We start from the raw sequence: 26228 nt of genomic DNA on the forward strand, positions 1-26228 counted from the left end.
ATATAAATGAGAAATAAACCCACTTAAGTCCCCATGGACTTCAAAATTTATGAAATAAAGAAAGGGACCCTTGATATATTGTTTTGCAACCCTAAAGTTACTCATTCGTATTTCATGTTGGCTGGAGATAATATGAGAAGGAGTCGGCTAGGGTTTGTTGGAGGAGATTTTATCAATTTTTTTTTATGAAAATGCTTGCTAAAGCATTCGAAACATATTGCTGCTGCTGCCTCCGTCACGTGACTGAGTGCTGGAAACACGTTTTTCTTCTCTTCTGCTGTTATTTTGGAGTCACCATGGTCTCCTACTGCTGGAGGTAATTTTTTTCCATTCTTAATAAACGTTATGCCGTTGTGCTGGAAGCACGACTCTGTTACATTTGATGGTATATTTGGAAACGTTATGACAAAATGTGTTTTCACTTTAGTGCTGGAAGCATGATTTTTCTTTTGACAAAGTTGTCTCCATTTTAAGAACTAGTGCTGGGAGCACATTCTTCTGCAGAGTTTTTCTTGGACCTTATTTTGGGGCACGTTTTTTCCTCTCTGTCAAAATAGCTCCATATTTGATTATATGTTGCAGGTATCGAGTTGGGTTTTGAGTAGATATCAGTATTTGAAAGTTAACATCATTGGTGCTGGAAGCACGATTTCTTGCATACAAAAAATTTGTTGTTTTCATCTTATTTCTGGCTGTAGCATTGTTCTAAACCCACTTGACAGATAGGGTTTTGCTTTGACTGGTTTTTTGAAAGTTTTATCACTTCTTGTAACATTCTTTCCAATACTATTTCATGTTTGAAGTGTTCCAAAAGCTTTGTGTCATAGAACTCTCTGCTGCTGTAACCATAATTGGGAATTCTTTGCAAGGTTTTACTGCTTAAAAATTCTAGGCATCTCATATTTCTTGTTGTACATTTCTGCTGGCATATGGAACAATAGCATTTCCTGTTAGTTTTTAACCTCTGCATGGAAAATACGCATCCACCAATACTGCTGTAACAAAACTTTGGGCATATTTTCTCTTTACCTCCTGTCTTTTGGGTCATGCAGGCAATATCAGTTCCACTATATAAATGCCTTCTCAGCAATTGGGTACATTCACTTCTCTTAAAACAAAGACCAATCCTTCAAATGTTTCTTATTACTAAGATATTTTAAGGAAAATATCTCAAAAAATACCACCTTGTTCAAATCTATCCTCATTCCTAATCAGTACAAGGTCACTCAAAGTCATGACACAAGTAAAGTTATCTTTATCAGAGCACACTCCTGATGGGCTTGTAACTATTTTGATGAATCTAATTGCCATTTCTGATACTGCTGCATTAGTGGGTGCACACACCAGTACTCTGAACTTCTTATGGCCTAAGGTGGAAAGAAGTGCGATCAACATTGAGGTCTTCCCTATTCTTGGGGACCTTGGATCAATTTTATATTAGAAGAAATATTAGAGTCAACAGCGTTAACTGCTTGAATTAAAATAGATTGTTTAGAATCATTCAAGTTACAAGGCATGAAGTGTCTGCTTCTAAATTTCCCGAAACTATCTTCTTTTCCATTTTTTATTGGTGTATTGGCTGAGTTATCATGGCATTGCTTGCTTTTACTGTTTATGCTTCAGTATTCCAAATAATACTTCCATGTTTTCTGACTGATCTGTTGTATTGTTAACAATTTTTTCTTAATTTGTTCTTATCTCTGCTTGTTCCTTGTCACAGTGCTTTATTTTCCAGTAACTATTTTTTGTACGTATTCAAAAATAAGAAGAATATGATATGTGCGAGTACGTGGTTATAGATAACTAGTCTTTGCTTAGATCATAAAGATCTAACCCCACCTCTTTTCTCTTGCAGGAAAACAAAGAACCAGAAGCTTACCATCAAAAACTGAACCATGGGCGATAATGCAACGACAGAGAACATCTAATCAGTCAAAGTCTGAAAGACAATGACTGGTTATCTCTGACTTTCTCCCATATGTTTTATTTTTCGTGTTCTTAGCACGTATGAAAGATAGCAATTATATTCTCGATTTATATGAGATACTTTGCCTTGAGCATTTCATCATTATGCGTAAAATATCAAATGTATATTCATGAAATGAATGATACAAGGACATTTATATTCTTTCAAATATCAAAATGAAAAGTGTTTTCAGAAAATAAAATTTGAATTTTCAGAGCTGAATTTTAACATGTGTTAAAATTAAGTAACATTTTTGGTGACTTCTTGCTTTTTGTCTGCCTGCTAGACACTTGATCGGTAGCCTTAAAAAAAAATCCATTGGGCATGGAGTCAAAAATAGAATGCATCCTAGCACCTAGACCTGACACGACGTGACTTCTAAAGCTGTTGGTTGAGTTTTGAATGCATGTACGTGAGTTTAATAGGACTTAAAACTCTTATTTAACTGACTGATATGTATGGCCAAATTCAAGTAACAGCTTTAGAAGCCAATTTTTCATATTCTGGTCATCTTATTGATGTATGGATGAATGGGTGAGTTTGAATGAATGCGTATGAATAGCGCATATATGGATATGCATGTATGTATGTTGACAGCGGGACTTGATTAGCTGCGACATTATGTATGTGTGTATGCATGTGTTTGTTATGTATATGTATTCATTTAAACACATATATTGATACATACATGAATGAGATGGGCGAATTATGAAAGCTTATCAACACAAACCAACAACTTGACCAACCTAAAACTTAAGGAAAACGAGAAATTAACCTAGGAAAATAGGAAACTAACACGCGCTTGGACAACGCTTAGGAAAACTCAACTAAAAATGCATATGCACTTATTGAAAACAGGAAAAACTAACCTAATATATACAAGGTAGAACTGAAACTCATACCTCAAAACAAGACTTGAGGTGAATCCCATTCATAGGGATTGGCAAGATATCCTCTTCCATTGTAGCCAACTGGAAAGCATTGTGCTCCTTGCATTCAGCAATCAAGTACGGGCCGGCCCACATGTGATCAAACTTAGTATGATGACTTGGCCTGCTTTTCAAAATATCCCATTTGAGAATAATATCACCCACATTAAAGTTTCTGACCCTTGCTATTTTATCAAAGCTTTTCTTGACTTGCATTTGCTGATACTCCATAGTTTGCATTGCTTTCCTTCGAGTTTCCTCCAATTCCATCAGCTGCGCATATCGCACTGACATAGGGTCTCCTTCTTCAAAAAGAACCAATTGAGTGGCAAGATCAAGTGTTGGTATTTCTATTTCAATTGATAACTGAGCCTCTTTTCCATAAACTAACTGATAAGGTGAATTCCCGGTTATTTGTTTTGGAGTAATTCTATCCACCCATAAAGTAGTCTTCAACTTAGAGTGCCAATCCTGCTGATTCTCCTGCAGCATTCTTTTAATAATCCTTATTAAATTCTTGTTTGAAGATTTTGCTAACCTATTACCTTGTGGGTAATAGTTAGAACTAGTACTGAGATAAATTCCATATTTGAGTGCCCAATTAGTTATCTTTAATCCAATGAACGCAAATGCATTATCAGAAATTACAGAATCAAGAACTCCAAACCTGTTCAAAATATCATCATAAAAATTAAGAATCGCTGTCTCATTCGCATCCTTGAGTGTTGCTGCCTCTGTCCAACGTGTGAAATAATCAGTGGCAATAATTATCCATTTGTGTCTTGCACTTGACTGAGGGTTAATTGGCCCTATGAAGTCAACACCCCACTTTTGAAAGGGCTGCTCTATTTTAATTGGCTGCAAAGGTAAGGCTGGCAGCCTTTCTTTTCCTGCAAACATGGCACACTTGACACATTTTCTAACATATGCATGGCTATCTTTAAAGATATCAGGCCAATAATATCCACCTCTAAGAATTTTATATGCTGTGGTTCTAGGAGAAAAATGGCCTCCTAAATGACCATCATGAAATTCATGCAAAATATCTGCAATCTGATCAGAATCGATGCATCTGAGAAGGACACCATTGCGATCTTTTCTAAATAAAACATCATTAATTAAGACAAAAGGAATAGATTGTAAACGATAATACCTTTGTTTTGCCTTGTCTAAATTAGCTGGGCACTCATTGGTTTTTAAGAAATGAACCATATTTTGTAACCAGCTTGCTGACATGTCAGCATCAGATGTTGCATTAATTAGCAAAATAGTATCTACTTGCTCTTGTGACCTTAAAACGTCCCTATCAGCAATCTGCTCACATAAGCCTTTACCTCCAACCAACTTAGTCACCTGAATATCAACGTCATACTCCATGACTCATGTTATCCAGCCAGCCCTTTTTTCATTCAAATCCTTACTAAGTAAGACTTCTTTGATACTAGGGTGCGCAACTCTTAAATGAATCTTATTGTAAGACAACAAGTGTCTAAATTTCTTCAGTGCCTTAACAACAGCGAGAACATGTTTTTCAACAAAACTGTATTTATGCTCATAATCCTCTAAACCTTTGCTGAAAAAGGCTATCGGCTATTCCAAAGCTTCTGCATTTTTCTGTACCAACATTGCGGAAATGGTATCATAACCACCATATGCATACAAGATAAAATCCTTACTAAAATTAGGATTGATTAAAGTAGGAGCCGCTGCTAAAAATTATTTAATAACTTGAAAACTATTTTTGGCTTCCTTTGTCCAAGTGTAAACAACGTTTTTCTTCAACATAGCAGTTAATGGTTTCAATAATTCTGCAATGTTAGGCAAAAACCGTCTTACAAAATTAATTTTGCCAATAAAAGATTGCAATGCTTTTTTATGATGTGGCAATGGTAACTCTAAAATTGTTGATATCCTTTCTAGATCCACTATAACCCCTTGTTTAGAAACCATATATCCCAAAAGCTTACCTTCAGGCACAACAAAAATACATTTTTTTGGATAAAGAGATACTCCAAACTCTCTGCAGCGTTCAAAAACCTGCCTTAAATGACTCAAATGATCTGCTTCCTTTTCGGAATATACTGTGATATCATCAAGATATACCAATACAAATTTGAACATCAGATTACTAAATGCCATATCCATGACTTTTTGGAATGTTGCCCTTGCATTTGACAAACCAAAAGGCATTCTTTTGTATGCCATGGTACCCTATTTAGTGGTAAAAGCAGTTTTAAACTGATCTTCACTCTTTACTAGAATCTGATTATACTCCAAATAACTATCTAGCAAGGAAAAACGCTCTAAACCAGCAACATACTGAAGTATCTATTCCATAGAGGGAAGAGGGTGCCTATCTTTCAATGATGCTCTATTCGAATCCTTGAAATCTACACACAACCTTAGCTCTCCATTTTTCTTTCTAACAGGGACTAGATTGGACACCCAACTAGTATGTTTGATTGGAAAAATAATGCCACTCTTAATTAGCCTGAAAACCTCTTTCTGCATTAATGGCTCTAATTTGGGATTAACAGGTCTTTGTCTTTGCCTAATTGGCTTGGCATTAGGCTCTAATTCTATGGTGTGATGTGTTAACTCAGGATTGAAACCTTTTAAATCACCATATTCCCATGCAAATACATCAGCAAATTCCTAAAAAAGTTGAACATAAGATTCTTTTTCCAAAGGAGTACTTACCTTACCAAATTTCAAGATTTCCCTGGTGCCACCTCTAAACTGTCATAATGTTCTTGAGAAACCAACAAACCAGTCTTATCCTTTTTAGCTTGATTATCTGAATTAAAAATAGATTCAAGCGATACCAAACCTTTAGGTAATTTATTAGACTTCAACTGTACTATTTGATCTCCATAATTCTGCTTTAATTTATTCTGATTAGAAACAGCAAAAATATCTTCTTCTAGCAGAAATTGCAAGATCTATTCATCATTTTCAAAAACTTGCTAGCTTACATTGTTATCAGGAATTGAAGGTCTTACCACAATCTTGACATGTTGCTGAACATTGTCCTTGCTGATTTCTACAGGTATATCAAATTGAGCACCTATAGCTACTAATCTATCAGCATGTTGATTTTTAGTCCTTGGAATAGAAACAATATTGAAAGCAGAAAACTCTTCAATAGTGTCCCACACACGATGTTTGTATAGTTTTAATATATCATTTTTAGCAACATGTAAATCCCTTACTTGATTGACAATAAGTTCACTGTCACCAAGAACCTTTATACAACCAATGCCCTTTTTCCTTGCCCATTCTAATCCCTGAATTAGACTTTCATACTCAGCAGTATTGTTAGTACAAGAAAAACCAAATCTAAAAGCTGCATAATGTTTCACTCCATTAGGAGATACTAACATCACTCCTCCACCAATACCTTGTTTACCTCGTGATCCATCAAAAAACATATTCCAAACCTTATCTTGCTGCTCAGAATCAGATTCTCCTCTTTTAACTAAATTTGGTAACTCCAAAGCAGTTTCTTGAAACATGTAATTACCTATCCCAACATCTAGAATAGTACTAGAATTGGCCATGAAAGCATTCTCAGCAGCCCACTCATCTAAAAGTATGTCGGGAATTTCAGCAGTGGATGTATGTGAAACAGGAGTAGCACAATCACCTTGGCTAAAATTGACATAATTCGCATTTACCGTACTAAGTGTATAAGGCTCTATAATATCTCTTGCAAGTACTTCTGATTGTATGTTCACCTTTGTTCCATATCTAGTACGGAAAATCATATGAGTCTAGTCAGATGACAAATAACCTCCTATCTTAGCTGTAAATTCTCTTGATAGGCAAAGGCCAAAATAGGGAGGTAAATCTATCGCATATATATTTTGTGGAATGGAAAAGGTAGGACAAGCATGCAAGGTCAAACAAGCATTTTTAATGAGACCTATGGTATTTACAGAAGTACCATCTAGCTGAACTACTCCTTTCTCTACTGGCTCATATTTTAGCTCTAATTGATCAGCTACTCTTTTTGGCATAACAGAACAAGTTGCTCCATTGTCAACCATACAATTATGTACCAAATTTTTTCCAATGATTAAAAAAAAATAGAAAGGAGGAGGTCTCACGTCCTTACCTTGGACCATTATTTTTATTTTGCTGTTCTCATCATTTTTTGGTTCAGCATTTGTCATCACCACTTTATCACGGTTTCCAATAACTTGCTCTTGCACACCTTCACCATTCAACTCCTTTTTTAACATCTCAGCTTGTCCCGAAATGGATAAGGAATCCCACATAGTCATAGACACGTTCATTTTCTTCATGCTGTCCACTATGCTGTAAGGTACAGCTGTACTTTCGCAGCAATCAGATCTATATCTTTGTGAGGGTGATTACTGGTTTGCTGGATTGTAGGCTTTTGTGGTATATTTGGTCCCTTTGTGAATGATGGCTCAACATGTATAATATGTTCTTTACCTTTATCAGCTGTTTGATCAGTTTCTAGGGCTCTTTTCTTTGCTCTAGCATATGTTACAGTTGCTGAATCATCATTTACACCACCAAATTCTCCACTTTGCCAATTCAGGAATGCTGTTTCATTGGGATTTACATCTTGTTGCTGTTCAGGTATGGTAGAAGATGCATCTTGCTATGTACTAGCAGTATTTTGAACCATGAACGCTTGATTAAGCACTCCATTTGAACATGTGGCCTGATTATGTGCTTGGTTGCATGGATAACACCATTCATAATCCACTGCAAGGTTATTTTGTGCAGGAACCATATCTTTCACTGGATTAGCTTGATTTGAAGAACTTGAGTTATATTGCTGATATGGTCTCTGATTTATATTTTGTCGTTGACCTTGATATGGCTGTCTATTCTACTGAAACTATTGATTATACCCCTAATTTTGATAAGATTGAGCCACTCCTTGCTGCTGTTGGTTATACCTTTGATACGGCGGCCTAGGACCTTGGTATTGCTATTTTTTCATACTAGTCAACTCGTTTCCTAAGGTTTACAGAAAAGTTTTAATTTCTTGAAGCTCATTTGAAGGACCAGCAATAGCATTAGTTTGACTCCCTACTGATTCTATAGCTGGAACAATAGGTATAGTAGCAAGAGGGGGTATATTAAGTGGCATATTCGAGTGACTATCTAGAAAATAGGGCATGCGAGGCCTAGGAGCTATCTTTCTCGCTTGAATAAGACTATTTTCTGCCCTAATAGCTATGCTATAAGCCTGAGGTAATGATTGACCTCCCATTGATTGGATCACTACCAAAATATCACTATTAAGACTTTTTAGATAATACAAAAATGCATGATCAGTAAAAGTCCTTACCGCAGCAGGTATCCTATTCCAAGTTTTTTGGAATCGGATATTAAAGTCTATCATTTGCTCCTGAGGTGCTCTCTTGATGGTAATCAACCGCTCTTCTTCACAAAATCTTGTGAATGCATCTCCGAGCTTGTCCCAAGTTGATATAGAAGCCACAGGAAGACTTCTAAACCATTCTAATGCCTTTCTTTTGAATGATGCAACCAATAATCTCACTATTACATTCTCTTGAGTTACATGATGAACATTACATAGTGCTGCTACATCTCTTATGTGCTCAAAAGGTGTGATCTGTCTTTCTCCCATGAATTACGGCAGTCCTTTCAAAGCTGCCAATGGTATATCATCATGCTGCTGTAAATTCAAAGGGCTTCCTTGATTGAAAGGTACAAAGGCAAAAGCTCTTGGTGCAACCATTGTGGAAATTGCTCTAACAATTGGTGAAGCTGAACGTATTACAAAACGTTCACTTTGCAATGATCTTCCTCTTCTAGCATACACTCTTGGAGGAGTGGTCTGAACTCTCTTTGCACGAGGAGTTCTATCCAAAGTTCTTCCTTTTCTTTTGGGTCACGACAGCTCCAAATATTCAAAAGATTTTGAACTTCTAGTCTTTTTCATGAAATTTTAAGCATTGGTCTCCTTCCTTCACCAATGGAGTCGCCAGATATGTTGAAAATGAGCTTCTTTAAAGCGGTGAACTTACTGTAGCATACCACATAGCAAGAGTTTCTTGAACAAAAATCTAACTTTTAGTCCCACCGGGCATGCCAAAAACTGTTAAGGCTAAGAATTTGCACCCTATTAAACTATATTTGTTTAACAATCCTGCTTAACATGGGAGTTATTTCTATATGTGGGACATGCATACCTAGAAATGAAACCTCCGGATTCTAGGCTGATTCCTACTGGATAATCTCTAGTTATTATACGAAACTACTTTAAACTTATGGGGGAAAGAGTTAGAATTGCTGGAAATGAACTTATAATTTGTAACTTAAACTAAAGAACCAGGTGATACACCAAATGTGATAGGAATACTGAGAAAATAATGGCTTTCTTAAGAAGATTATATGAATTCTATAACTAGAGATGAAACACTTCTATTCTGTCTAGATATGCATTAATATTTCATAATAAGGTCCTTAAACAGATTAGCAAGGAAGAGGATTTCTTCACATGAAAACCAAATTTAACTTAGACACAAAATATAACCTGCATACAACATACACTCCTGCAACAAGGTAATAGATGAGACAAAAGAAAATAAGGAATTATTAACTCACTTATATCTCTCATCAATCATGCACTTGACACACAAACACAGGAAGAAAGAAGGCTTGAATTTGATAGAAAACTGCTCCAAAATGCTGCCAGTATTTACTAGTCTCCAAAAAAGTTACAAGATTTTGCATAAAAATTGCCAAGGACAAAAATTGTCACAAGAGCCTCCGTCTACCTAATCAAAACCCCCTAAAATGAGTTCAGAAAACTTCCTAAATACAATTGCAACCTAGGTCGAGTTTAGAAAAATAGGCTACAAAAAGGGAGTCAAAACTTATCAAAAAGATGACTTACTTCCTAACAACTGCACTAAGTCATAACAAAACTTATGACTCATGTTAAAAATCCCTAAAAGAGTTCTAACTGACCATAAAGATCTCCAAAAAGCTCAGTCAAGGTATGAATTCGACCCAAAATAAAAACCCTACAATCTCTCCTCAATAACTCAAAATATTTGAAATACCAAGTCTTCAGCTACTATTTATCCTCCTTTTTCTCCTCCAAACACCTGACATAACTGATTTGAAATCCCTAAGTACAAGATTTGAAAAAGATACATGACTTTGAAACGGTCTATACATTTGCATTTAATTAAATAAGATTATAAAGTGATTTATAAAATACCAATAAATAACCTTATTTAAAATGCAAATATTTACAAAAAACTAAGTGTTAAAATACTAACACTTAACCCTTCCACCCCCATGGCATAAAACATTATATTTTTCCCCCTTTCTAAAATCCACGGCAATATACAAACATTGTGAAAAATATAAATGGGAAATAAACCCACTTAAGTCCCCACGGACTTCAAAATTTATGAAATAAAGAAAGGGACTCTTGATATATTGTTTTGCAACCCTAAAGTTGCTCATTCATATTTCATGTTGGCTGGAGATAATATGAGAAGGAGTCAACAAGGGTTTGTTGGAGGAGTTTTTATCAATTTTTTTTTAATGAAAATGCTTGCTGAAGCATTCAAAACATATTGCTGCTGCTGCCTCTATCACGTGACTGAGTGCTGGAAGCACGTTTTTCTTCTCTTCTGCTATTATTTTGGAGTCACCATCGTCTCCTACTGCTGGAGGTAACGTTTTTCCATTCTTAATAAATGTTTTGGTATTGTGCTAGAAGCACGACTCTGTTACATTTGATGGTATATTTGGAAACGTTATGACAAAATGCATTTTCACTTTAGTGCTGGAAGCACGATTTTTCTTTTAACAAAGTTGTCTCCATTTTAAGAACTAGTGCTGGGAGCACGTTCTTCTGCAGAGTTTTTCTTAGACCTTATTTTGGGGCACGTTTTTTCCTCTCTATTGAAATAGCTCCATATTTGATTATATGTTGCAGGTATCTAGTTGGGTTTTGAGTAGATATCAGTATTTGAAAGTTAACATCATTGGTGTTGGAAGCACGATTTCTTGCATACAAAAAATTTGTTGTTTTCATCTTATTTCTGGCTGTAGCATTGTTCTAAACCCACTTGACAGATAAGGTTTTGCTTTGACTGGTTGTTTGAAAGTTTTATCACTTCTTGTAACATTCTTTCCCATACTATTCCATGTTTGAAGTGTTCCAAAAGCTTTGTGTCATAGAACTCTCTGCTGTTGTAACTGTAACTGGGAATTCTTTGCAGGGTTTTACTGCTTAAAAATTTTGGGGGCATCTCATATTTCTTGTTGTACGTTTCTGCTGGCATATGGAACAATAGCATTTCCTGTTAGTTTTCAACCTTTGTATGAAAAATACGCATCCACCAATACTACTGTAACAAAACTTTGGGCATATTTTCTCTTTACCTCCTATCTTTTGGGTCATGTAGGCAATATCAGTTCCACTATATAAATGCCTTCTCAGCAATTGGGTACATTCACTTCTCTTAAAACAAAGAACAATCCTTCAAATGTTTCTTATTACTGAGATATTTTAAGGAAAATATCTCAAAAAATACCACCTTGTTCAAATCTATCCTCATTCCTAATCAGCACAAGGTCACTCAAAAGTCATGACACAAGTAAAGTTATCTTTATCAGAGCACACTCGTGATGGGCTTGTAACTATTTTGATGAATCTAATTGCCATTTCTAATACCGCTGCATTAGTGGGTGCACACACCAGTACTCTAAACTTCTTATGGCCTAAGGTGGAAAGAAGTGGGATCAACATTGAGGTCTTCCTTATTCCTGGGGACCCTGGATCAATTTTATATCAGAAGAAATATTAGAGTCAACAGCGTTAACTGCTTGAATTAAAACAGATTGTTTAGAATCATTCAAGTTACAAGCCATGAAGTGTCTGCTTCTGAATTTCTCGAAATTATCTTCTTTTCCGTTTTTTACTGGTGTATTGGCTGAGTTATCATGGCATTGCTTGCTTTTACTGTTTATGCTTCAGTATTCCAGATAATACTTCCATGTTTTTTAACTGATCTGTTGTACTATTAACAATTTTTTCTTAATTTGTTCTTATCTCTGCTTGTTCCTTGTCACAATGCTTTATTTTCTAGTAGCTCACTCTTTTCAATTTTATGGTATTTGATATGGTCTTTTATGAAGTTCAAGCACGGGTTCGTGACACTCACAAATTACCTTTCTGTGATTTGCATTTGAATACTTAGAATGCACATTGCTATTTTTTGTACATATTCAAAAATAAGAAGAATATGATATGTGCGAGTACGTGGTTATAGATAACTAGTCTTTGCTTAGATCATAAAGATCTAACCCCACCTCTTTTCTCTTGTAGGAAAACAAAGAACCAGAAGCTTACCGGATCAAAAACTGAACCATGGGCGACAATGCAATGACAGAGAACATCTAACCAGTCAAAGTCTGAAAGGCAATGACTGGTTATCTCTGACTTTCTCCCATATGTTTTATTTTTCTTGTTCTTAGTACGTATGAAAGATAGCAATTGTATTCTCGATTTATGTGAGATACTTTGCCTTCAGTATTTCATCATTATGTGTAAAATATCAAATGTATATTCATGAAATGAATGATACAAGGACATTTATATTCTTTCAAATATCAAAATGAAAAGTGTTTTCAGCAAATAAAATTTGAATTTTCAGAGCTGAATTTTAACATGTGTTAAAATTAAGTAATAAGAAGTGTCCTAAAAATATGCCTTCATCACCTTTTACATCAAATTTGTCTTTTCTAGACTCTTTTAAGATATAAGATTTGTTGTCAAATACTTTCAAGTAACTTGCATTAAGTTTGTAGCCATACCATAGTTGATAAGGAGTTTTGTTTGTCTTTTTTCAACTGTACTTTGTTCAAGGTATGAACTGCAATGATGATAGCTTCCTTCTAGTATTTGAGAGCAATATTCTTTTTTATCATCAGGGTTCTTGCACAATCCATGATAGATTTGTTTCTTCTTTCAGCTATACCATTTTGCTGTGGTATACCAGGAGCTGATACTTATTTTTTAATTCCTCTTTCAATGTAGAAATTATTTAATTCACTGGAGATGAATTCACCACCTTTGTTTGATCTTACGCATTTCAACCTCTTTCTAGTTTCTTTTTCTATTCTTGCCAGATACCACTTGAATTTTTGAAAGGCCTCTGATTTTTCTTTTAGATACATTACAGTTATCATTCTAGAATAGTCATCAACAAAGAGAATGAAAATTTTTTCTCCACTGTAATTCTCTATTCCAATAAGCCCACATAAGTTGGTATGAAAAATTTCTAAGACTTCTTTTGACTGATAGTTTTTGCTTTTGAAACTAGTCTTTCCCATCTTAACAATTTGGCAATTCTTGCATAAACCCATATCAGGTTTCTTCAAACTAGGTATACCTCTTACTCTTTTATGTTTGCTTATCTTGACCAGATTATCAAAGTTTATATGACATAGCATTTTGTGCCATAACCAACTTTCTTCTACTTGAGCAATAAAACATGAACATTCATTGAGATCAAGATAAAATAAATCACCATTTGTTTGCTTTCCAGATCTAACCAGATTTCCTTTTCCATCCAATAGTTTGGCCTATCTATTCATGAATTCTACCTTGAAACCAATGTTATTCAATTGTGTCACACTCAGTGGATTATGCTTTAGTCCTTCAACACAATAAACACTGTCACATACAAGTTCTTTAGTTAGTGAAATACATCCTTTTCCTTTTATGTTACAAGGTCCATTGTTTCCAAATCTCACACTACCTCCATCACAATATTCCATATGTTCAAATTTTGTTTTATCTCTAGTCATATGATGTGAACAACCACTATCAATAATCTATATATCATTCTTGCTAATATGAGAGATAAGTGTCATCTTCTCTCCTTCATTATTAGATTCATCTTTTACAACAATGTACACCATTTCATCTTCACTGTTATCAGAATCTTTAGCTATAAAACAAGATTTCTTACCTTTGGTCTTGTAGTTCTTGTAGTTCTTGGAATCCTTCTTGCTTTTGTGCTTAGTGTTTTTCTTTTTATCTTTGATTTCCTTATTTGGACACCTTGCAACAATGTGACCAACTTCTTCAAGAGGAAAAGTAGATTAGAGGAACTTTATCATTGTACTTCCCCTGCCTTTCGAATTTGCTAGTAGGGCTTTAAAAACTTCAAGATCACTGTCTGAACTTTCTTTTGATGTTCCTTCTTCTTCACTTCCTGATTGACTACATTTTGATTTCTTACCCTTTTCTTTGAGTGAGAGTTTAGCCGTAAAAACTGACTCAATAACTTTTGAACTAGGAACATAGTTATCAAAGTTACCTAACTCAAAAGCTATCAATCTTCCAACTAGAGCATCCAAAGATATTTTATTATTTGGATCACATCTCATCTATTGAATAGAAGATACTCTAATTGCATAAATAGGAAGAAGAGTTCTAAATACCTTTCTAACAACTATTTTATCTTCAATGTCTCCCCCAGATGCTTTGATTACACTTACACTTGCTTTGATTCTTTCCACATATTTTGCAATGTTCTCATCTTCTCTCATCTTCATCTAATCAAAATGACCTCTAAGACTTTCAGCCTTAGCTCTTCTTACATTTTCATCTCCTCCATATATGTCATTTAGTTTGATCCACATCTAATGAGCAGTCTTGCAGTCTTTGACTTCATCAAATTTAGCATAACTAAGAGAAGATGCAATATCAATCATCATAATGTTATGATTCTTCTTTTCAGAAATATCTTCAACAGATAATGTTCCAGTGGGAGTCTTGTATTTAGTATCAAGATACTTGCATCCTATGTCACTGATGGTAGCCAAGTGTAATCTCATAAGTCCTTGCCATGCTACAAAATTGTCTCTGTTTAGCTTGGGGATCTCTCTTCTATAAGACATCCTAATCTTTAGCTTAGGTCCTTGAAACCTTCTCTACAAGCACCAAAAGCTCTAATACCAATTGTTGAAAATATAAGAAGAGTAACTTAGAGAGGAGGGGTGAATTAGTTATTACTAAAATAAATTCTAGATCCCTTAGATGTCAGTACAAACTACAAATTGAAAATTGAATACTGTTGGTGCTCAGTAAACGTACATAAAATGTTGTAACTCAGTAATTACTGAATATGCTCGATAAATGCTTAACATACACACTTTAGATGTTATCTATGATTACCTTTACCCTAACTTAGTTGCAAACACATAAAATAAAATAGCATGAACACATTTGACACCAGGATTTAATGTGGAAACCCAATTTGGGAAAAACCACGAATTGCAACTAGTTATTGTTTTTACTCTTCTGAAGTGAGCCCTATTAGGAGCCAACCATGTTAAAGGTTACAAAACACTCAGTTAGGTGTGACCCTATTAGAGGATTTGGTCACCCTATTAGGAGTGGCCTTTTTAGAGGTCTTGAGACAATTCAATAGAACTGCCACCTTGTTAGAGGATTTGCAAATAATTGTTAAGCCAACTCTGTTAGGAGATTTAAATGACTGCTACAATGGTTAGAGAGTAACAATGAGATAACTTGATTTGAATGCAAATGAATTGCTGATTACAGATCTCTATTCTGGCTTGTACTTGATCCTTCCTGATTGAATATAACTTTTCTGCTCCACAAAATATTCTGCGTATCCTTCAAATTCGCTTCCTTTTCTCATCATTAAATCTTCAATAACATCTTCATACTTGCTCTTCCATTCCTTGAAACCACAGCTTGATCTTATACTTATATCTATCATATTGTCAAGTCGGCTTAGATACAACTTAGAATAATTAATATTCATTACCTTAGTCGGCTAGAACCAATAGATAAATCAATTGAGCTTAATATGCCAAAATAAGAAAATCCTTTCTCAGCCAACCCAGATTGGTAGAAACTAACTCAGAAGCAATTTCCTGTGTTAACCAACAGAAGCTTGGTCAACACTACAAACATGCTAAAATCATTTGGCAACCGAGTGAGCTCGGTTAGCACTGGTTCCATCCAACTTTCCTTCATTAACTGAGTGAGCTTGGTTAACACTCATCTTCTGCATACTTTCCTTCAACGCCCGAGTAAACTCAGTAGACACTTCCTTCTGAACTAGACAACCACAAGAATGCTTAGTAGACACGAAAAGATGTCTTCACTGCCTGAGTGAGCTCAACATATACTGATGGATAATGATATGACATTTGTGTAACATAAAAGACAATACATAATTAATCAATTGTATCCAACAAAAATATCTTTTAGTGCCCTAAGTGTTCATCCATGCTTATCCAGAAGTGCAAGCCCCCATAGAGATTATGCTAGTAACAATAGAACAAGATCTAAAGAAGATGGAAAAATTGAAGGTATAGCCTTGCTTGTGAGAAGAGAACCAGATGGTAAGAAAATCTTCAAATGTTGGACTTGTACTGAATTTGGTCTTTATGCTTCTAAGTGTCCTAAAAGAGAGAAAAAGTATAAAATAAATTTCAAGCCTATAAGACCTAGAGATTGTTTGTATAAAAATGAAGATGATGAATCTGGAGAAAGAGTTCAAAATAAAAGTGATGATGAATTACAATTTGTGGCTCTAGAAGAAGAAAGTTGTGAAATTGAAATTAGAGAAGAAAAGGCTCTAGTTTCTCTAGTTGAAAAGAAATTTGATTGGATCATAAACAATGGATGTTCACATCATATTGGTGATATGAACAAATTTGTTAAATTCAGAAATCATGATGGAGGTACAGTTAGAGTTGGTAACAATGCGGCATGTCACATCACGGATATGATCTATTACTCTTGATGGAAAGACTAACACTAATGCTGTTTACTTTGTTGATGGTTTAAAGAATAACTTGTTGAGTGTTGGATAGCTTGTGAATAAAGGTTATCAATTGCAGTTTACAGAGAAGACTTATATTATTAAAGATAAGGATGATAAGCTGATTGGAACAAGTACAAGATCTAGAGGTAATGTATTTCAATTGAATCCTACAGAGATGAAATGTTTGTCTACAAAGGTGGATAGCAATTGGTTATGACATAGAAGGTTTTGTCATATAAACTTTGATAAAATTGTGAAGGCAAGTAGTACATTTGCAATTAGAGATTTGTCTAAGATCATGAAGCATACTAATGTTGTTTTCAAAGAATGCATCATGGCTAAGCAGAAGAAGGGATCATTTTCTAGCAAGAAGTTTTCTATTACAAAGAAGTTGGAGATTGTTCATATAGATTTGAGTGGCCAGGTACAAGAACAAAAGGATTGTATAGAGAAAGATACTTTATGATATATGTTGATGACATAACGTTTGGAGGTTAGGATGAGGCAAGTGATAAGTATGCTGAAGAGATGATGAATAAATTTGAGATGAGCATGATTAGTGAGATGAAGTTTTCCCTAGTTTTATAGATTGTGCAAAACAATGATGGTATTTTTTATTTCACAAGCTAAGTATCTGAAAGACTTGTTGAAAAGATTTGGCTTGAAAAGTTGTAAGATTGTTGGTATACCAATGGTATTTGGTTAGAAGTTATCTAGCAAAGATGAAACACCTATAGTTGAGAAGAAGAAGGATAGATCAATGATTAGATGTTTGCAATATCTGACACACACCAAAAAAAATATAGAAAATGTAATCGGGATTGTAGGTAGATTGCAAGATAATCCTAAGGAGTATCATTATGGAACAGTAAAAAGGATATTCAGATATTTGAAGGGTACGCATGATTATGGTTTATGGTGTGACAGATCAAGTGATTTCACTTTGTGTTTTTATATTGATGTGGATTGGGCAAATAGTATGGATGACAGAAAAAGCACCAATGGTGGAGCATTTTTCCTTGGAGGAAGATTGGTTCCTTGGCTGAGCAAGAAACAAGAATGTATTTCACAGAGTACAACTGAAATAGAGTATGTGTCAATAGAAAATAATTGTAATCAGATCATTTGGATGAAGCAAATGTTTAAGGACATTGGAATAGAATTTTCAGATCATGTTATCATACAATAACACAAGTATAGTGAGTATGTCTATGAATCTTGTATTGTATTCTTAGACTAAGCACATTTGTAGTAAGTATCATGTCTTGAGAGAAAAATTTGCAAAGAAAGAAATCATATTGGAGTATGTCAGTAAAAAAGATCAGATTGCATATATATTTAGGAAGCCTTTGCCTAAAGATACATTTGAGTACTTGAGAGGTATGCTTGGGGTTATGCCCCTACCTACTTCTAAGTAGATGATGCAGCGATTGCATTAGTCTAGTGGTACATAACACTATTGTTTGAGTGGATTGAGTATTGATGCTTCCTGTATAGGGGAGTATCTAAGATGAGAATAGTCATCTGGGACTCTTGGTAGTTGGTTTAGAACAGTATCTTTGGACACTCAAGCTGGTCAACGACTAGGAACATATGATTGACATAATGAAGCATTTTTCATTGATGTCAATGGGGGAGAATATGCATGAAAAACATTTCCTATGAATGAATAGGGGAGAGTATGCGTTGAGGAAACATCTCCTAAGCATGAATGGGGGAGAGATTGCATAGAGAAGTACCATGAATGGGGGAGAACATCCTCTAATGAAGGAAAGATTAATGTATGGGGGAAAGACTGAGAGCTCCTATGTATAGGATTGAGATGCATTCTATAGAGGAGAAATAAAGAGCTGTATAGTGTGTGTACAACTGATGCGAGTAGAAAGAGTTGTAGAACAAAGCAGTGTTCTAGTGAGTTTCAGATTTGATTGATGAAGAGGATTTGAAAAATGAGAACAACAACAACAATTACAGAGTATTGTTTTGGTATTCTTGGAACTCAGATTTTTTTCACCTATGTTGCCATCAATGCCAAAGGGGGAGATTGTTAGCATGAATGCTAATGGTATTCGTTTCGGGGAGTATCCTAAGCATTGTTAGAGAATGTGGGATATTGTTAACATGATTGACATGTTACATTCATGACTTTGTTTGTCATTGATGACGACATAGTACGATTTTTGTGAAGACTAGCAGACAAAAATTGAGGTCGTACAGACAAAAAATTGATGTTGAGGTAAAGCATGGTCAAGGATGTGGTCTACATTGTGTCCCGATGGCAAGGCTAAGTGTGCATGAAGTAAGTTGAAGATGTACAAAAGATATACTTGATCTATAGAGAGCAGTATAGAGACAGAGTACCTGATAAGTCATTTCTAATAATTTGATTGTATCTACTAACAAAGATAGAATTGGGATATGCGAAGTTATATAATGATACAGGACAGTCTAATGATAATGCCAACAAGTGCCCAAGTCCAAGAGTTGCACATGTGAGAAGTTGTAAAGACTGTCAGACGACAATGTTGTGTGGTTGCAAAATAATTAATTATATTAACGTGTTCCAATTATAATTATTTGGGAAAGCCTAATGGCTGACTCAAGGGATTGTCTTGAGGACATGGTATAAAGGAAGGTTATTTTCCTATTGGTAAAGTGTGAATTGGATGTGTGTGTAGTGTGAAGTGTGGAAACTAGAGCAAAGTATTTGGTAAATGCAAGTAAGTGATCCAAGGGATTATTAGAAGTGAAGTTGGTGATTTTGTATCAAGATCAGAAGAAGACAAGTCAGGTTGACAAGACAGAGGAAGAGGGAGTACAAGTGTAGTTCATTTCTATTATTCTGCAAGGAATAATACAGAGACATTTTGGATAGTGGGTTCATTGGTCTTACCCCTAAAGTTGTTTGGACAGGGGGTCCATCTGCCTTCTACATCTCCTAATAGGGATTCAAAGTCTCCAAAAAGGGACTGATATGTACTAGATATTTTTATTGACTCCTAACATGGTCCATCCTCTAACAAGGAATTTATATATTAGTACATCATCTTTTGGGTACGATACCCACTAGGGTTTTCCCTCTGATCAAGGGTTTCCCTAGTTAACAGATATGATTTTATTGTGTATGAGTATCTTGTGATGGTTGTTGATTATATTGCCTATATGGCTAAGGATTAATAAGGTTGATAATTATTCTAATTGTTGGATAATTGATTTACCACCTTCCACTCCTAGCTATATTGGCAGAATTTACACTTTAACACTTTTATTGTATCTGGATTTAGTTAGGTCAGTAACCAAATTGGTGGCACATAGCCTTGTTCTATTTATGCATGAACCCTTGTGATCCTCTACATAATTTTCTTTGACAACTTGTGTGGCTTATCTAACCAAATGTACTTATCATAAACTAAACTCAACACATGTCTAATCATGGTGAAATTTAGTTATATCCACGCCGTAGGATAAACCTTTGGTTTGCAGATGTTTGTGTACTTCTTTTAGTACATCATTTGTACATAAGTCTTTATATTTTGTGTTGGTTTCTTTAGTTTTTTTGTCTATCAGTGTCAAACACTTAATCATATAGAAGTTGCAGTTGGTTAGTCATTGCTGCGACCAAGTCACTCTACATAGACTGAGTTATGTATTTGTTAGACTTGTATCTAATCTTGTATATGTCGAGCTCTATAGGAGCCGAGCTAGTCTATGGTCTCCGAGTATCCCTATGGAAACTGAGTACAATAAATATTGAGTAAAGAAGAATAAGTTAGTGCTCAATCACACATAAGGAGTCGAGCTAGTTGAGACCAAGCATTAACAAGCAAAATAGTTATAACCAAGCATCAATAACTATATGTATCGAGTAACACTGTTTGAACAAGAATATTTGGAATGACACAAACTATGTGGTAAACTATTTTGGGAAATGACATTTAATGATTGTAGAGTTTGTTACATGTTTTGGCATGGACTGCTAATCCCAATGAAAGAAAGTTAGACAATAAGATTAAGACACAAGAAGGGAAGCATCTAGATCGTTGATTATATTCTAGAAGACTCTACATATGTTTGTTTTAGGGAAGATCCAAACCCTATTCTCTAATGATGAGAAGTGTCGTGAATGCATATGCAAAGGAATTGTATTTTGAAGGCTTTAAGTGAAGTTTTAAAGTAATAGAGTAGAGTGATTGAGTGAAGCAGTAAAGAGAAGAGAAAAGATATATCAGATAGGAGATTAGATTAGAGAGCAGAAAGAGAAGATCCATAATCAGCATTGTGAGTGCAAATCAAAGGATCGGCTACTAATACATTTTTGCAAGTGAGTCAGGGTAAATCTCTTAACATATTGGCCCTAACAAGCCCAAGTAAATCTCATAACAGAATGCTTATGTAATGGTGAGTTTTAAATCCTTTAATCAAAGTAGACCTAACAAGCTTGTAAAGATCTTAACATGGCAAATCCATCACATGGTATATCATTAGAAGTAATCACATTTGTAGCCCTAATAGGTGAGCTTTGTTACTGTGGTAGTGAATATTTGTGGGTGTCATCCCCACCCAGTTTTACCTTCACCTTAGAGGGTTTCTAGGTAACCAAAATCTTTTTTGTTATGTCTATACTTTTTAGCTTCTGGATGTGATGAGTAATTAGAGATTACAAATTTGAGATGATAAAATGACCAACTAAGGAATGAGTTAAGATCTAAGAAGGAACTCTTTGAAAGGATGAACAAACCTAGTGAAGCTATAAGATACTTTGAAGAATTGAGGAGATCACCAAGGTCATCTAGTGACACCTCTGGTTTAGTATATGTCAAAAAATCTTTCAAAGAATGAGAACAAAGAAATGTAGAGCCAAGGAACCAACCTACATGTTATGATTGTTGAAAACTTGGACACAACAAACATCTGCAGAAGCAAGATTGTTAAGAAAAATCCTAAGCCCAAGTTTACTAGTAACTATTTTAATTGTAAGAGAAAAGGTCACCAAGAACATGAATGTAGATCAAAGGTTAGGAATACACCTAATGCACCTAGATTTGAGGGATATTGCTACAATTGTCAAAAGTATGTACATAGAGCACAAGAATGCAAATTAAAGGCAAAATCTCATTGGACACTCAAAAGACAAGAAAATGCACCAACGAAAGGTAACTCCTACAATTGGGATTAAAACACATGGTAAAGTTATCATTATTGAGGATAATGTGGTCACATTTCACAGGAAATTACAAGAAATGGTTGAATGAAAGCTTAATTTGTTTTAGTTATCACATGACTGGACATGTGAGCAAGATCTGTAGGACCCAAGCACTAGCACCAGGCAATAAACATATCAAGGGAAAAGGAAAAGTGGATGTAGAAAAAACAAAAAAAGAGATTAATCAAACCTGGAAGTAGAAGGTAGAAGCTCAAAGAAGTCGAACAAGTGAAGCCGAAATCACCCAATCCAATGGAGAAAGTGATCACACTACTTGAACAGATCAAGAGAGGTATGTAAGGAACTCCATATTCAAATGTTATATCATACAACAATTCCTAACACAAAGTGTGCCAAAGTTCATATTTGCATAAGATAAGATTCATTAGGAGAGATTTGTGGAAAGAACCGAGCAATGAAATCAACTACATTGTTAGTGTCGAACATTAGTATATTGTATGTATTGACTGAGCATTGCAATATGTACTGAATGCCTACAATGACCAAGCTAATGTTGGTTGAGTTAAACAGTACTGACTGAGTTATGTAGTGGAGACCGAGGTAACATAAGGACTAATAACGACCAAGACAGTTGAATTCCACCTAACGAAATAAATAACATTTACGAGTGTCCTAATTTGAATGAATGAAGGTATATAGGGGTAAAAGTACACAATTGTGTCACCTTTCAGGCGGACTTATCAGAATGATTGAATTTGAGCACTTCTCTCTAAAAATAAAAAAATTTCAAACATATGATCTAGATAAATTCATTCTAGCGAAGTTATATATGGTCTCACACTTTTCCATTTGGAAATGTCAATTAAATGCATGTTTTATACTATAGTTTGTATCTAATTACTAAAAAAATAAAATTATTTCAGAAAAGTGGTGTTTCAATAACTCTTACTATTTTTTATGCTTTTTTTTAATAACTTATAAATACCATTTTATAGAGCTCAAAGTCACGAATATTACCATATAGAGTTTATAGTGTTTTAATTAGATATTGTATATTATAATTAAAAAATTCTATAAGTATTTTAACACTAAAAAGATGTTGACTTTGAGAAAGAAAAAGAATATTAAATCGTATCAAAAAATTAAAAATTATGACATTCTAGAGGAGAGAGTCCTCTACCAAAATGTATAATTTTTTTTTTGGTTAGAATAGATTTATTTTAAGAATGTGGTGGGAGATGAAAACTATCAATATCAAGTGAGTTGCAATTTGAATCATTATAAAAAAGAAAATATAGGTCTAAAGCCAATTTTTACTTTATATTGTTAAAGCTATATATGTTTCCTATAACATAGTCTGAGATCAAAGGAAAATAAGTTTATTTTCATATAGTTTTGTGATGGGAACTAGACCCTTAATTTTTGGCATTTTTTACCAGCTAAAAAATTGTCTTTAAAAATTAGGAAAATATATAAATTCTTATTCCAAAAAGTTATTTAAAATTATAATCTTAAACTTCATCCATTTCTATACATTTCATTAGTTCACATCATTTTCAAATTCAAAATAATAATACCAATTTTATGTCATTGAAGGTGAAGAGTTATATTTTTGTTAGCCTTTTCCTTTACAAAAGGGTGACATGAGTTTGTGCTTTGATCCATAGTGAAAATTTCAATGTATTTGACACACCTTGCATTCAGATTTTGAGAGCTCGAGTGATTTGATCGAATTGTGAAGCGATACTAAAGGTGATTGGAAGAAAATTGGTTGCTGAAGTGTGATCAAGCAATGATCTTCAGAAGTGTTGAGTTGCTTAGGAAGTGAATCTCAAACTCTAAATGAAGAAATGACATCTGGATCAACATTAGTAGGGAAGAATTAAGGCAAAGAGGTTAGTAATATTCAATTGCTCAAGAGTGACACTTGTCCTCCACCTAAATACTGAGTTGTTGTAGATATTTCTATGAAAGGAGATTCAATGGGTGCATTATCATCAATACCACCTAGGGTTATTATGATACATAATGTACAGAGTTTTTATATGTCTAAGATTAGTGAAATTAGAGACTATGAGATTCAAATGGCATATCAGAAACTTTGTGTTGAAGGGTTTTTGAAAGATTAATTCAAGATTGTGGAGAAGAAAGGGGTAACACTTGCCCTGGATTTTCTCAAAAATTTCAAAATTGAATGGATTAAAGTAGTGTTGAGTCCAATTTATGATATGGAGTTATGACTAGAGAATGGGCAGGTTAAAATCATAAAGAATATTATACATGCAGTTATAGGGTATCCTACATTTGAGAAGAAGAAGACCATGAGATTCTAGAGCAAAGATGCTATTGAGGCAAACACTAAGGGCAAGTTGAATGGTCGTGGCATGTCAATTTCAAATATCACAGATCCATTGATAAACTTTTCTATATGTTTGATTGCACACAAGTTTTACTAGTCAAACTAACTGAATAGTGTGTTTTGTATGGTAGTAGACAAAACTTGGCAAATTATGATGAAAGATCATGGGTATGATCTTGCTGAGATCCAATAGTTGCAATTGGAAGAGAATCTTCTATCAATTAGGAAAGCAAAGAACTCTATCTATAAGTTTGAATCATTTATAATGTGCATCTTCTTTTATGTTCAAAATTATTTTCCTACTATTGTTAATGTTGCTTGGGAGTAAGGGAAACCTGTTACTAAACAGATAGGTGAATATATTGCAAATTTGGGAGACAAAATTGAAAATGTATTGGATGGATACTTTGATGAGTTCAAACAAAAGATAAGAAGAAGAACAAGGATTCCTACATCCTTAGTAGAGAAGTACTACAATGATGTGTGCTTTCTCATAGACACTGATTACACATATGTTTAAGCAGTTAAGCCAAGAGTGGCCTAGCTTAAACTATTTTCTTATGAAATATATATTGATGATGTAAGTGCAGCAATCAATGCATTGCTTACCGAGGAGACTGATGCAAAGGTTGAGTCCTTTGGAAAAAAAGAAGAAGAAAAGGCAAGGATAACAATAGATGTAAAGATTGCTTCATCTGATAGAAAGAGGAAGAAGATGATAAATGACAAAAAATAGAAACTAGGAAAATAGGATGACGGTGAAGTAACCTTAATGATTACATAAGGCCTTGGAAAAGATAGAGAAAGTGATGATGATGTACAGGAAGATAATGAAAGTGCAGAGAAGGGTAAAGCTTGAGCTCTTGTCTCACCACAAGCTAAGAAGGCCAAGAAAGTCAAAATTATAGAACCTAAGGTGAAGAAATATGCAAATAGACTTATACCAAAACCCCTCTCTCCTCCTGCACCAATTAGACCAAGAACTAGGGCAGCTACAACAAGTGTTGCGCCACCTTTGAGAAAAGGAGTTGCTAAGATTACAAAACTAGGTGAAGGTTCAAGTAGCACAAGGAGTACAAAGAGAAAATTGTTAGCTACCAAAGGTCAACCTCAACAAAGGAGAAGAAAATTCATTGCCCAAATAGATGACGACGAGGAAGATGTAGACAATACAAAGTCAAATGAACCTAGTCACTACAGAGTTGCCGTACACACAAAGCCCAAATCAATTGATGAGGTATGTGACAATATTAGGAATTTTGCAGGCCTATCTGGTTTTAAGTTCATATACTATGGAACATTAAGTACAACAGATAAGACTACGGTAGAAGAAGCCATGTTAGATATGATGAATAAGTTTAAAACAACACCTATAGAGATAGGTAACTATATTCCTAATGAGTTGTATAATATTATTGATGTCAAATGGCAACATGCATTAAAGATTGAAAAACAATTAGAGAACGAGCACTAGAAAACATAATACCTCAATTAACAAATAAGAAAATAATCAATTTTTTGGAGAAGTATAGGAATAGATTGAGGATGTTGTAAAAAAAAGTGGATTGATATGGAAGAGCATTTCTGGTTTGATAATTGAAAATGAAACTAATAAGGATGATAAAGGTAAGAGTATTGGATATTTTCAACTGGATAATGAGAAAGATGTGTACAATAACCTATATACACTAGAAGAAGCTATTAAAAAAAAGGACAAGAATAGTGAGAAAGATAGTATAATAATTGATGAAGGGTGTTCCCCTTATAACCATAAACTCAAAAGAAAACAAAAAACAACAGCAAATGTGAGAGCAAAATATGGACTTCTTATTTGCATCACAAATACATAATTACAGAATTTACAAGTACAATATCCTAACCCACATGGGTACCTTCATTACAGTAATCTGCAAGACTAAGCTGTGAACTACCACCTAGAGCTCTCCTAGACAATGTTTGGACC

The 26228-nt window shown here is 34.5% G+C and overlaps 1 protein-coding gene and 1 long non-coding RNA gene across 2 annotated transcripts in view; one reads left to right on the plus strand and one right to left on the minus strand.

Moving 5' to 3' along the window:
* LOC149533992 (MADS-box transcription factor 23-like) overlaps positions 1-26228 on the minus strand; it is a 227032-nt gene that overhangs the window by 146984 nt on the left and 53820 nt on the right. The window lies entirely within an intron of this gene.
* LOC149533993 (uncharacterized) lies at positions 119-12571 on the plus strand. Its single transcript, XR_016356945.1, has 3 exons — positions 119-316; positions 1856-1956; positions 12257-12571. It is a non-coding gene; the product is annotated as an uncharacterized LOC149533993 (long non-coding RNA).

This window comes from Cupressus sempervirens, chromosome 10 (genome assembly GCF_028749045.1).
Source record: "Cupressus sempervirens isolate cs-2001-9-10 chromosome 10, ASM2874904v1, whole genome shotgun sequence".
NCBI lineage: Eukaryota > Viridiplantae > Streptophyta > Pinopsida > Cupressales > Cupressaceae > Cupressus > Cupressus sempervirens.